Consider the following 15,101-nt stretch of genomic DNA (forward strand, 5'->3'; position numbering starts at 1 on the left):
TTCTACACATAGTGATCTCCATTGATTCTCTTAGGAACAGAATCTTAATAGACTCTTGGTATATGGGAAGAATTTATACCCCTTCAGTCTTAGAGGTACCAGGGGCAGGAACACCAGAGGTTCAGCATTTAACAAAGCTAATTTTTGTGGCAATCAGCATAGGTGGGTTAAACTTGACCAGAATCTCAATTTCTATCACTTTCAGTTGTATTTCATTTTATTTTCACGAGTATTAATGTAAAGAAGGACTGAAGAGCCACTTGTCTTTAATGTAGAAAGTTCTTCAAAAATTGAGGATATTGAAACAAAGTATCTATTACGTGGTATGGAAACAAAATGATTGGTTTTTTTTTTTTTTATGGATTTTAGAACATACATCAGAGTGTAGTGGTTAACAATACTGTCTCTGGCATTTGAGCTTGTTTTAATTCCAGAGGCAGCATGTACAAACTGTGTGAATTTAGGCATGTTTATGCCACTTCTTCTCCGTTTCCTCATCCATAACATGGAAATCCCAGCAAGATCACCACCTTCACTCATTTCATAGATTGTCTTGTGGGGACTAAATGAGATAGTGATTCAAAGGCATTCAAAATTAAAATGAAATTTTTGTGAATGGCATATGATAGGAATCCAGTTTTGCTCTTTCATATGTGAATATCCAGTTTTTAAAACACCATTGATTAAAGAGGCTAACTTTTCTCAACTGCATATTTTGGCTCCCTTGTGAATCATTGGTTGGCTATATATGCATGAGTTTATGTTGGGGTCTCCATTCTGTTTCACTGATCCATGTATCTGTTTTTATGTCAGTACCATTTTGCTTTAATTACTACAGTTTTATAATATAGTTTGAAATCAGGAAGAGTGTTGCCTTCAGCTTTGTTCTTTCTTAATGAAACACATTTTAAAGTGAATTTTAAATTAACCTTGACCATTTCTAAGGGTTCTTTATTGTATATACATTGCCAGACTAAATTTGATCCTCATGTGGGATTAAAGATTTTATTTATTTTTATTTTTACGAGAGAGAGAGAGAGAGAACAAGTGTGCACATTCATGAGCAGGGAAGAAGGGTAGAGGGAGAAGCAGACTACCCACTGAGCAGGGAGCCTGATGCAGGACTGGATTCCAGAGCCCTGGGATCATGACCTGAGCAGAAGGCAGACACTTAACCAACTGAGCCAGGCAGGTGCCCTTCCTCATGTGAGATTAAGTTACCTTATTATGTAAAAGAGTCAAAGGTAATAATAGTTTTATATTTGGAAAAATATTTTTCAGTTTATAATATTAACAGGTCATAGAAAAAATGGGATTGTTTTGATATAAACTAATGAGGAATATGATGTAACTTCATAGTGCTTATTAATTAAAAACTCTTAATGGAAGCATACCTCCTTCATATAGGATAAAGAATATCCTATGGCTAAATGAAGATATAACCTGGTAACATTTCCATTGAAAAAAGAAAAACAATGTCTTTTTAGTAACAAAAATAATCTGTTACAACATATATAAAAAGTCTCACTCATAATAGGGTCAAAAAACTTTGGGGATTCGGCACGGAAAATGCACAGCAAGAAGAAAAGCACAAAACTCTACTGTAGGCAAAATAAATATGAAAGGATATCTGGCATTCCTTTTTTTTTTTTTTTTAAGATTTTATTTATTATTTATTTGACAGGCAGAGAACACAAGTAGCAGAGAGGCAAGCAGAGAGAGAGAAAGAGGTGGAAGCAGGCTCCCTGCCAAGCAGAAAGCCCAATTGCGGGCTCGATCCCAGGACCCCGGGATCATGACCTGAGCTGAAGGCAGAGGCTTTAACCCACTGAGCCACCCAGGCACCCTGATATCTGTCATTCCTAAAATAGAAAAGCAATATGGCAAAGACACCAACCTTCCTTGTGAACCAAATTAACCAATAAATTTAATGCAATTTCCATGACATAGCAATGGTTTGTTTGGTAACTTGACAATATTCTTTTAAAATTCAAATAATGTTCATGTGAAATAGCTTATAGAGCCTTTAAAGAGTATGGTAGTATGTGGTATTTCTGTCTAGTTAAGGAAAATTGTGAACTCTTATGTGAGATAGTAAAACTTAATATAGAGTCATAACATAACACTATTGTTGGTTTTGGAATAACCATCCAGATCATGAAACAGAAAGGAGACCACAGACACTAGTCCTATTGTATTTAAGCATCTGGTTCAAGAAAAGAATACACTTTCATATTAATAGAAACCATGTTATTCAGTATATGATTTTTGGAAAACTGGAAAATTAGCTATTTCACACAATATGCCAACAATTTTCAACTGGTCTGAAGATTTAAATATATAATAGAAAGTTACAAAAGTTCTAGAAGAAATTATTTGTATACAATTAATCTTGGGAGCAGAGAAGTTCCACCTAAGTATTTCCTAAAAGCCAATTCTGTGATATATTTGACCACATAAACATATTTCTATGCAAACATAGGGTGAAAAGATAAATGGCAAAATAGGAAAGACATTATTGCATATGTGTTAATCAAATAATCCTTAATATTATAAAACAATGAAAGAGAAATCATGATCATAATAAAATAATAGAACATTTATATACACAGAAAAAAAGCAAATAAATAAATATACAAATAGTCGGCTTCCAGTATTCAGAGAAATTCAAGTTAAAACACCAGTAGAATCAGTTCTTACCTACCAGATTGGCCAACGGGTGTATGTGGGCCCAATTGGCAAGACGTTGGGGCAATAGGCACTCAATTACTTAAAATAGGCATATAAATTGGCAAAGTTTTCTGGAGGGCAATTAAAATTATATTCTTTGAACTATGATTTCCATTTTTAAGGATTTATTCTAAGATTTATCTACAAGCATGTCATGACAGTAATAATCATATTAGTGAAAAATCTAGAAAACGATCATAATGAATGAACACAAGTCTTATTAAGCTAAAAATGTATGAAAATAAATTGAGAAAATATATAGATATTGTGAAAATTGAGAAATAAGTAAGTAACAAAACTTACTATCCATAATTTTAATGTCCAGAGAAAATGTCTCTTAAGGTTTTCTATATTTCTACAGAAAATATTTCTCTTTTTACCTCTAGATCTTATTTTATACATATCTCATACAGATTTAAGAGGTTTTATAAATAGGAGTAGAAATGTAATGGAGGTTTTATAAATGGGAGGAAAATATAATTTTGCAAACTTCTTTATTAATGTGAATATATTTTTATGTTAAAAGATACATCCATTCAACTGTTTTTATTGGCCACATAGTAATTGACTATATGGGTTTCCACAGATTATTTAACCAATTGTGTGGTATATAGGTTCTATATAATTTTTCACCATAAGAATAAATACTGCAAAAACCATTGTTAAAGCTAAAATTTTTATACATTCAGCTTTTTTTTAAAAAAAAGATTTTATTTATATATTTGAAAGGGAGAGAGATATCACAAGTAGGCAGAGAAGCAGGCAGAGAGATTGGGGGAAGCAGGCTCCATGCTGAGCAGAGAGCCCGATGTGGGGCTTGATCCCAGGACCAGGAGATCATTACCTGAGCCGAAGGGAGAGGCTTAACCCACTGAGCCACCCAGGCGCCCCTACATTCAACTTTTGAAAGTGAGAAGTAAATGTTAAACATATTGATTCAAAGTATTTCAATGTTCTAATCTTAGAATATTCTGATTTAATGAATAAGCTTAAAGGTTGGTAAAGCTATGTAGAGAGGTTGGAGAGGGATTTCACTTATACTGGCAAAACTGTGTGCATAAATTGGAAATTTTATGAACATTTGATACAAATTGTCTTTTCCTATGAGTTTGCACCTGTTGAAGTTCACCCCAATTGTATCCAAAATTCTTAATTTCTCTAAAATTAGTTAACTTATTTCAATTGTCTCATGTCATGTTTAAAATGACAAATCATTTAATCAATTAAGCATTTCCTTTTTCAAAAAAAGACGTGAACATGGCAATTGAAAATAAATTTATTTAAGACCTAACATCAGAATGAAATAAAATAATTTGTTTAAATATCTAGTACAATGCCTGGCAAATTATATATGTTCAATAAAGCTTGTTGTGATTATTACCATTAAATAATGTGGGGCAAATATGGGGTGCAGCTCTTATCCTCAAGGAGTTTACAGAGTTACAATGATTAATTTCAACCATTTTTCATATTCGGGCTAAAAGCTAGTGAATGCCAAAAGAAAAAAGTTATTTGAAATATAACAGTATTTATTTAAGCTGCATTTATCCTTTTTGGATTCCATTCATTTTTTAATTTTTCATCAAAACTTTTATTACGTCAGGGGGAATTTCTAAGTATATATGCTTCTTTATTAGTGCCCATAAATTACTTAAGTTTATTTAGATTTTCTTTTCCAGCCTCTCTAGCTTTATGCATATTTTTAAAAAAATCTAGGACAAATGTAAAATATATATGTCCTAATGTAGCCATGAACTAATTAGCATAACATTTAATTTTAGTATTGATTAATAAACATGATAACTGTCAGCCTAATGATCATTATTTTGGTAAGTAAAAAATTCTTTCTTTTTAAAAGATTTATTTATTTATTTATTTATTTATTTATTTATTTATTTATTTGACACAGAGAGAGATTACAAGTAGGTAGAGAGGCAGGCAGAGAGAGGAGGAAGCAGGCTCCCTGCTGAGCAGAGAGCACGATCTGGGGCTTGATCCCAAGACCCTGAGATCAGAATCTGAGCCGAAGGGAGAGGCTTTAACCCACTGAGCCACCCAGGCGCCCCATGTAAGTAAAAAATTCTTAAAATGTGTGTATGTGTGTATGTATCTGAAAATATAGAGAGAGGTATTTATAATAGGTACTACTTTCTCCAAGCTAAAATGGCAGTTGTCATAGAAACAGCAAACAGCAGAAAGTCAGACCTGACATAACAAGAAAACAGTGGACAAAATCTTTGGAGAAATTGTGAAATAGGATGGCTTTATTAGAAAAATTAACCATATTTAAAATTAATAGTCATCATTTCTTCCAAACCAAGTTTCTCAGGGATGGAATTAAGTATTGCACACCCTAGCATTGTTAAGATTTAAAGTATACATGTTTTTTCAAATGTAGACATTGTAACCATTAGAGGAATTTTAAGATGAAATATATCAAGTATTCTTTGTGAATATTTAAAAACAATTTTATTAATAAGATATTTACATTTTTAATCTTAAAAGATATATCCATTACCATGATCATGCAATCATTGTGTAAAAATGTGTTGCCTTACATGCAATTCAGGTCTTCACAATACCACAACTAATGGGACTCAATGTTGCATTTCATCCAGAAATATTTAGTGCTTTTAGCACTCTGTCTAGCAATCTTCCCTAGCTTTCATGTTGCTTTGTAAATTGTTTTAATAGAGTTTGCTTTTTTGGTCACGCTAATTAAGACCACTGCAGCTATCCATTAAGAATCTTAAAGTGATTTAATAGTTCATTATGTAAATCAAGTTTCATAACATTTCTTTCAAAGTCCTAGAATTCTAAATTACATAAGTCAATCTTTATTACTCTTCTATTATTATATTTCTGAGATAAGATAAAACCAAATACAACAAACTGAGCTTCCATTTCAATTTTAATTCACAATACTTTTCTACTTAAACATTAAATATTTATTACTTTTAAAAATGCTTTTCTAGTTTTTCGTGTTGACCTTTGAAAATCAAATATTTGTCTTCTGCTATACTTATTATGATTGCTCATTCTTCATTACATGTAAAAACTATACTCTTAACCTTAATCCCACTGTCAAATGAATTCAGTAAACTTGAGATATATAACAATTCTATTTCATGCCAGATCACTGTAGCTGAACATATAAGACATATGTTACAACAATTCTGTGGCCCTAAAACATTCCCAGTTTACTCCCAAATTCCTCAGACAAAAAAAAAAGGAACATTTTCAGAGTACAAACATGTACTTTCCAGAGTGAAATGGTTAAATATCACAGCCAATTCAGAAATAGCACCAACTGGCTCTTTTTTTTTTTTTTTAAGAAAGACCAGATTTAATTCTATTCTGTATTCACATGCACACAAATATACTTCCCTCGAGCTGTCAGAAAGCATCAGATTGCCTAATCTGCATGATGAATTTTAAAATCTTCTGAGAAACACAAGGACCATTTGCTTCAGGCACAGTGATTTCATCATCACCATCATAAACAAGCATAAAGCCAGTCAACCTTTGGTATTCAAGCCAAAGCCAAAAGATTATGGGGCTTTGAAAACAGTTAGTAGAATTTGAATCACCTCAATTTCACTTGGATCCATTTTTTTTTTTTTTTCACTTGGATCCATTTTTGAAGTCATGATATTTTGCAGTTAGGCAATCATCTATTGCCTGTGACTATTCCTAGGTTACCCCCAAATAAGGATGTGATTCTTATCAAGAGGTTCATAAAACATGAAAATACTCTATGAAATATTTGTAAAGAAATTACATCAACAGATGAAAATATTCTGATCACTAATGTGAAGATAGTATCTTCAAAATTTAATAGCAACTCTATTATACTCTTATGAAATACAGCTACCCCATCAATTCTATCTATAGACATCCTGATTAAATAATGGATGTGGAAAATTGGAAGATTTGCTATGATATATTTTGGATCCCATCCTAGGGCTTTATCACTTCTATACTGTGAGAAATAGTACCATTAACCCCACGAGGAATTACCTTTACATTCTGTTTTTTCATGGTTGCTAACTGAGAGTTAAAACCACAAGCAGTAAGCATTGTTTTTCTAGATTCACTATGACAGTGATATATAAAAACGTATTTGAAATTCAGACCAATTGTGCTTTTAAGTTTAAAGCCAAATTTAAGTTTTTCAGGGCTTAAAACAAACAAGCAAATATAAAAGCCAATTCTGTACCTAGGCAGCAAAATGGAATATAATTACTGCATTCAGCCAGAAGCTGTGACTAAGTGAGTCTAATCGAAATGGGTTTCTGAAGTCTTGAATTATTGAACAAGTAATGTAGGGTCCTGGAGTTCAAGGGATGGAAAGATACCATTATCTTTTTTTTTTTTTTTTCCTGGGGAGTCCAGGCTGCCCATTCACCCCTCTGGCAAAAGTGGAGTGTAAAAAGGTTTTACTTTTAAGGTAAATGAAATAACCCTCTATTTGCTAGCTGCTGTTAAAGATGCACACTGCATACTTCATCTCATCTTCTTTTCATTGTTGCATTTTCACATTATCACAAGTAGCATTATGTTACCAAGACAAACCAATTTCCTTCACGGAAATGTAAAACAACATGTTTGCTCTAAGATATTTCCATCAATGTCAGTGACATACAAGGGAAGTCTCAACAGTCTGCCCTGTCACTTACAGAAAAGGGGAAGGGAAAGTGCTCATTCCCACTCAAATTGAATTCTCTGTCCACTATTTCTTTCGCTCATTGAATTTATTCATAAAACTTGTCAATGACACTATATTACAGCCAAGAGATACTAGCACTTTCACTAGAAACCAACTGAAAAGGAAAAAAAAAAAAAAAGACAAGAAATGAAATGCCAATTGCCCTTTCACTAAAAGACTCATTCCATTTCTAAGAGGAGCTGGCACAAAAGCTAAACCAATCTCTCTCTCTTGGTGATTTGGATCCCACTTAGTACTCAGTGATATAATAGACCCACCAGAGAGCAGCATCATCAGTCTCACAGAAAGGTAGACCCTAAGGTTCTACAATAAAGTCCTCTGCTAATAGCTGACATGTGGATTCTTCTCTAGTTACTCTCACTGGGCCTTAATCTCCACATCTGTAAAAATAAGAAATAGTCTAGATGTTCTCAAAGGTCCTACTAGACCTAACATTCTTTGAATGCAAAATGACGTTGATTCCTTACTGTTGTTTTTATCTTATTCCATTACATTGTGTCGGATCCTCTCAAAAGAAATTAAAATGGGTTTTCTTCCTTCACTTCCCCAATTTTATGAAATACCAGTAAGCTTTATATTGATGATTAAACTAAGAATCTCACAATCTCACAATAGCAGGAAACCATCCATAGGTCACATTTTCCACCCATTCTTTCTTACCCTCCTCCCTACTGTTGATCTCAAGTCATGGTTCTGATCACGCATTCAATTATAAGTTGTCCAATGATGCACACCATCCCCTTCATCAGCAAACATTTCCCTCAAAACCCTCGAAGATTCACTAAGAAGAGTACATTAGCAACAGTGCTCAAGATAGTTAATGAAACTTTTTTTTCCTCTTTTTTTTATGATTTTTTATTTTTTATAAACATATATTTTTATCCCCAGGGGTACAGGTCTGTGAATCACCAGGTTTACATACTTCACAGCACTCACCAAAGCACATACCCTCCCCAATGTCCATAATCCCACCCCCTTCTCCCAAACCCCCTCCCCCCAGCAACCCTCAGTTTGTTTTGTGAGATTAAGAGTCACTTATGGTTTGTCTCCCTCCCAATCCCATCTTGTTTCTAGTTAATGAAACTTTTGAAGCTACTTTCATCATCAACCTGACTTCTCCTGGAGCCTTCTCCTCCACAGACTTTCACAATGGAGATGAATGAGAAAACTGGTGAACAGATGTCCAAATAGTTTATTTTTCCAAATAAAACCACTCTCCTCTCAAACTTTTCCCTTTCTGAGATGCTCAGGTGCTCATAACAAGCGCCTGACCTATAATTTTTCAAACTCCTCAAAGCCACCAGAACATCACTTTCATCTGGAAAGCATCTTGAGCCACAATTGGAAGATCTGATGGTGTTTAAATGAACATTATAGGTACTTCGTGAACTCACAAGCTATAGAAATCAATAGATATCTTGCATAGAGTGTCCTACAATTGACTTTTCCAGGAGAGAGTCAATTTGTAACTTTAGGAGAGACATAGACACCAGGCAGGTTGAAAGCATACTGAAGGTTTAAAAAAGCAACAACACATGCATGTGGAAATTGCTGCCCTGGTGAGGTGGTATCTCAAAGAAAGAGAGTCTAGACTGATGATGTTTTTCAGGAGTGGCTAAAGGGAAAAAGTAAAAAAAAATTCCAGGCAGCTCCTGCAGTGTTCTGGGGCTTAGAGAAGGAAAATTTTCCAAGGTACACATGCAGGGTATTCAATAGCATTCTTGAGGGTCTTGAATTTAAATATAGAGTAAGGATAAAGATGGCCAGTAGATTTGTCCTCTCTGGCTTTTAAAAAACTGTCTGAAATTATAAAAATTATGTATTGCCTACTTGAAATTTGCTAAGACATTAGATCTCAAGTGTTCACCATTAACAACGAAAACTAACTACGTGAGGTAATGGGAATATTAATTAGCTTGATGGTGCTGATTATTTCACAATGCATACATGCAACATAGTACATAACACATACATGTAACATTTCACAATGCATACATGTAACAGTATCATATTATACACCTTAAATATGTACTGTCTTTATTGTTGAGGAAGGTAACTATTACAAAAAAGAAAAAAATTATCTAATTTTAATCTAATCACTCAATAAAGAAGTCTAAGCATCATTCGATGCTTAATATTCTTCAGCACTCTGGGTGACAGCAAGGTGTGTGCCCTCCACAGGGCGACAGTCGCTCAGAGGAAGGACGTGAAAGGTTTATTTACAGATAAATCTCAAACAAGCCTACCCCCAGACCCACTGACTCACAATAACCTTTCTGGGTAACTAGAGAATCCCATTCTCAAAAGAGCTCTTGCTTTCTCCCTTCTCCCAAGTGTTCCTTTATCTCCTCCTCACTTTTTATACTTCCCACAAGTTCATAGAAGTATGAGTTTAGAGATAAACGATATAAAGGCTAAACAGTCCTATAAAATTATACCTATTTTTATTCTAAATGCTTCTAACAGGGATGAGGGAGAATTCATGACTATCAAACAAACTTTCAAATTCTTAGAAGTGGAAGATAGATTATTAAAGATGGAGTTTCAGGGGTCATAGAGTCCTGATGCATGAACATCAGTGTGAATTTGAAAAGGTTATTTTGTTAAGTTTGGTAAAAATCCCCAAACATAAATGTCTCAGAAGAATAATATAGAAAAAACTTATGGAAAAAAAAAAACATAAAACCTCTCTTTTCTGTTGGATAATTTGTACTTTTGCTTCTGGAATGGAGCTTTAAAAGGAAGTTGATATCCATCATCCTCTGGGACTTTATTTGACCTTGTTTAGTTTTGCTTTGGATGATTAACTTCTAAAACGAATTTAGAGATCCCTCTTTCCTTAATGACTGGGATTGAATGGACACTGGGATGTTGGAAATTTTCACGTATTCCAAAATCAAAGAAGGCAGGTTAGAAGTCTAGAATTTTAAGTTAGAACCTACTACCATACTAAGGCAAATATTGTTGTTCATATTAACTGCTTAGGAAGGTATATATGTGCAGAAAGTGGCACTTACTATAGGACATGAACCTGGCCTCAAGTCTGAAGTTTACCAGTGTTCAAACAGTGATAGAAGCGGAGGGATTCCAAGGCTTTGATTTCATAGCAGCATTTTTCTAAAAACAAACATCAGGGGTGCCTGGGTGGCTCAGTGGGTTAAGCCTCTGCCTTTAGCTCAGGTCATGATCTCAGGGTCCTGGGATAGAGCCCCACATCAGGCTGTCTGCTCTGCAGGGAGCCTGCTTCCTCCTCTCTCTCTGCCTGCCTCTCTGCCTACTTGTGATTTCTGTCTGTCAAATAAATAAATAAAATCTTTAAAAAAAATAAAAAAATAAAAACAAACATCATTTTCTCACCTAGGAAATAAATGTTTTAGACTGAGTGCTGTTAATTCCATAACTCATTATCCAGTATTATTAGAAGTTCAAAAAAGCTCAACTGATTAGATTTCAAAAAGATGGATTTCAGAAAGCTGAAGACGCAGAGGAAATCATTTTCAATTGCTTGCCTTAAATTGGACTCATTTCTGCCTCTCAGAATCACTCCATAGAGATGGACAGAAGAAACACTGAGATTTAATTAACCAAAATGATATCACATTTTACAAATAAGTCTGATAGGACAAAAAACTTGGAGCAGATATTAGGCAGTGGATAAAGAGAGGAACTCCAGGAACCAACTGTCCAACACGATTTAGAGTACAGCCTGAAATAGAGCTTCAGATACTCACCAGTGAAAAGATTACAAGTGGACGGATTGACACTATCAACACTGTCAGCACCGTCACAGCTAAAAACTTCATCATCTGATTCCCACACAGAGGAGCGGGGTGAGGAGCTGTCAATTTCTTCAAACTTCCCCTTTAAAATTCCTCTCATAGCTGCAATGCTGTCACATGTACCTGTAACAGGAATGGGAACAACAGAGCCCTGAGACGTTTGACCACGGCAGAGTCCAAGTCTTCAAATCGTTATCTGAGGCTGTAATTTTTTTAACTACATCCACCTCATGATCGTATCTGGGCAGAAATTATTCCTCCCATAATGTTCGAGAGCGTTGAAAACAATCCTACCCTGATTCGTTGTTATTTGTGTTCTCGTTTCTGGTCAATGGCATTTTATAAGAAAAAGTCCAAATTAAGAAGGTAGATTCAGGGCACTGCACAAGGAGGTAGGGTTCACTGTTTTGAAACGTCAAAACAGGAGTCCATTACACTTATTTGATTTGTTCTAGCAAATCGTGTACTGTCATTGACAGAGCTAGAGTTCAGAACAAAATAGATCACTCACTTGCATGCTGTCATACCCAGAGCATACTGATTAGGGCATGTCTATCTTGCTTGGGATTTCTTTTTTCTCGGGTACAAAGGCATCTACTTTCCTGGGGCTCTTTGTCTGTCAAAAATCAAATTGGTTGCTAGGAATGGCTGGCTATACCTGCAGAATTTAGATGCCTTATCATGTTTCTAGTCAATTCAGCAGAGCTGCAGGGAGTACCTGAGTCCTGTGCCAAGGAGGTTTGGCTGAATAGATTTTAGGCAGAGTGAACCACAGTCCCTAAATCTTTTACTGGATAAAATATTAATTTGAGACTGCTCACTCTCTGAAACAGCATGGTCAGTGAAAGCCAGTCAGAGGTAGCCTGATGTATTTAAAAATTTTGTTAATGTCAATTTAGATGAACCATTAAACCTCCAAGAGTAATAATTTCTTCGTAGCTACAGAGTAACTGTTAAGATGATCAGCGGTTCCTCTGGTGACAGATAACCTCGAGGAGTAAAGAGGGTCAGATGTAATAAAATCATGAAGTCATTTCAGTCTTCTTTTTTGTCTACTGTTACTTGTAACGAAGGTATCAAGAAATATTCCTCTACCCTACTGAGACAAGAAAATTAAAGGGGAACCATGAAAAACTGGGTTTTTTTTTTCTCCTTTTCCTGTTTCTATTCTTATTAGGACCTGACCCTCCATGTTACACATGCCTCATAGAACAGATAATGTATGTACTCCTTTACAAGGCCAAAGAGTTAATGACTTCTTTGGAGTCTTCCAGTGCAGTAGAAAACATCTAGCGAGGGGCCAGGCAGGGTTCTCCAAGACGACTAACTCACCAAGATCCCTGGCTCTAGGTCATAAGTGACTCTTGGAGTCACTTAAACCGTTTTCTTTGTTCCTTTGATGCCTGAGAAGATATGTGCACCAGACGACCATTCCCAATAAAAACCCCAGGCCCCAAGCAAAGGCGAGACTCATTCTCCTTTCTTTCTGAGTCTCCCAGATGCTCTGCCTGTATGCACCCTCTCTCTCCATAAACTCTGCTCTCCTTTCCTCCTGATGCACATTCGATCTCTATCCTATAAGCTAAGGACCGTCTTGGGTAGTCCTGCAGGACCCCTCTGGGTCCTCAGTCCCCACCAGCTCACATCACTCTGATAGCACAGGCACAATAATAAATGGCCCCCCAACCAAGGAGAGAGTGGATAGTAAGTAGCATGAATTGTGGTGAAGTCGGGATGCACAGCCAGGCCCAAGGGGGAAGCAGCTACTCAGGGCCAGTCATTTCAGCCCCATGCCTTCTCCGCTGAAGCTGCTCTAATACTTGGCCAGTGCCCCATTCACTTTCAGAAGCAGTCCTTACTTTTTACATTTTATAGTCCCCATCCCCTTTCCCTTATTAATCTTGTTTATAAAATTAGAAGAGCAATTTTTAGATTACATTTAAAGCCTAACTTGTACTGGCTCAGGAAGAATGACAAAGAATGGTTCAGGTAGGTGATGCCAAAGTGCTTACAGACTAAAAAATCAAAACGTTCCCTTCTCCAGTCACCCGGCACCATACCAGAAATGCCTTTGCTAGAAAATATCAGCTGGAGGAACAAACTGATTTTACAAAAGACATTCCACGACATATGCTACCAAGGAAAGGTAACATCTGAAGCCATTTTATCTCAGCATGGTAGGCCTATCTATGTCTTTTGGTAACACAGGACAAGTCTAACTAGAGTAACTTTGGTAAAAATGTAGCAACCTTGGGACTGGCTACCCTCCTAGGGCCTCCCACTGACCTCACAGTCTCCTACTGCAGTAGCGGCATCTCAGTAGATGCTTCTATAACGAACTAGTGACTATCTTACCATTCAATGATAAAGTAAGAGCATAGGAAAAAAAATTCCTTTCTCGAATGGTGCTGATTTACTAGCTACAGATAACTAAAATAAATAATAATAAAAAGTCAAACAAGTACTAACAAACAGATAAATAGATAAAATGTCATATGGCAATCAGGGTTATGGAGAAAAATAAGCATTTAAGAGGTATAGTGACTACAAGTTTGGCTGATAGAGAATATTCCATTTCTTTTAAGAGATTTTGTTTATTCATCTGACAGAGAGAGAGATACACAGTGAGAGAGGGAACACAAGCACAGGGAGTGGGAGAGGGAGAAACTAGCTTCCCGCTAAGCATGGAACCTGACACAGGACTCCATCCTAGGACCCTGGGATCATGGCCTGAGCTGAAGGTAGACACTTAATGACTGAGCCACCCAGGTGCCCCAAAACATTCCATTTTTAGTTGATTGGAGAGCCAATGTCACAGTGAGGAAGGGTATCATGAAGATAGGGAGGAGGTAAGGGGGCCAGCAATTTTGACACCTAGGGGGAAAGAATTTCAAGTCAAAAAAAAAAAAAATAGTATGTGCCAAGGTCTTAGGGTAGGCATAGTGGGTAATTAGGGTAGACAGGAATGGAGGCTAGATTGTGTAGCATGTGGGAGGACTTCGCCATCATTCTACATGAGATGGAAGCCACCACAGGTCTTCAGTCATAGAATGACAAGATCTGACTTATATTTTTAAAGGTGTGCCCATTAGCCTATTATTTCACAAGAAAACACAGGGCCAATGGTAAAGTGATGACAGATTTCATGGGAAAAGGGAAAGGTCTAGAATTAAGGAACATACTGAGGGAGGACTTAGTGACTCAGATCAAGAGTTAGAGTCAGAAAACCTGAGTAGTCAGAGGACAGGAGAGGTCATAATTTCTTCTGGGGTAGAACAATTTAGAAAGAGTTTAGAAGGGGAAGGGAACCAAAGTACTTCCCAAAGCAATATGGTTACTTAATTTTACCAAGGACCACCTCTGTCTCTAGATTACTGATTACTTCATGACAGTGAAGTCCATCTTATCTGCCAGGTTTCAAATAGGACCAATTCAGATACATGGGTACCACTTTGTGATGTTGCTTTGGCGAATAAAATTAACCATAAAGGGGCGCCAGGGTGGATCAGTGGTTTGGGCCTCTGCCTTCGGCTCAGGTCACGACCTCAGTGTCCTGGCATCGAGCCCCACATTGGGCTCTCTGCTTGGCAGGGAGACTACTCCCCCCTCTCTCTCTCTCTGCCTGCCTCTCTGCCTACTTGTGATCTCTGTCAAATAAATAAATAAAATATTTTTAAAAATTAACCATAAAAAAGTAAGCTTTCCTTTATCACTCTACAGGAATATTTTTTTTAGTATGGCAGAAAAGAGAGAATAAATGGGCAATGGCTATTATACATGGGAAAACAGAGACAAAGAATTAATAACTATTTTATTCACCACTCTTTCTAAAGTTACTTTTTCAAGATTTTTAAAAAGTCAGA

General features: G+C 36.1%; 1 protein-coding gene across 5 annotated transcripts in view; it reads right to left on the reverse strand.

Moving 5' to 3' along the window:
• The window catches only part of CSRNP3 (cysteine and serine rich nuclear protein 3), a 209,524-nt gene that overhangs the window by 172,194 nt on the left and 22,229 nt on the right, over positions 1-15,101 (reverse strand). For all 5 annotated transcript variants that reach the window (XM_082689892.1, XM_082689893.1, XM_082689890.1 and 2 more), the window contains one exon: positions 11,191-11,361. The gene's annotated coding sequence lies outside the window, so the exon portion shown is untranslated. The remainder of the gene's footprint in view (positions 1-11,190; positions 11,362-15,101) is intronic.

This window comes from Mustela nivalis (assembly GCF_964662115.1).
Source record: "Mustela nivalis genome assembly, chromosome: 11".
Lineage (NCBI taxonomy): Eukaryota > Metazoa > Chordata > Mammalia > Carnivora > Mustelidae > Mustela > Mustela nivalis.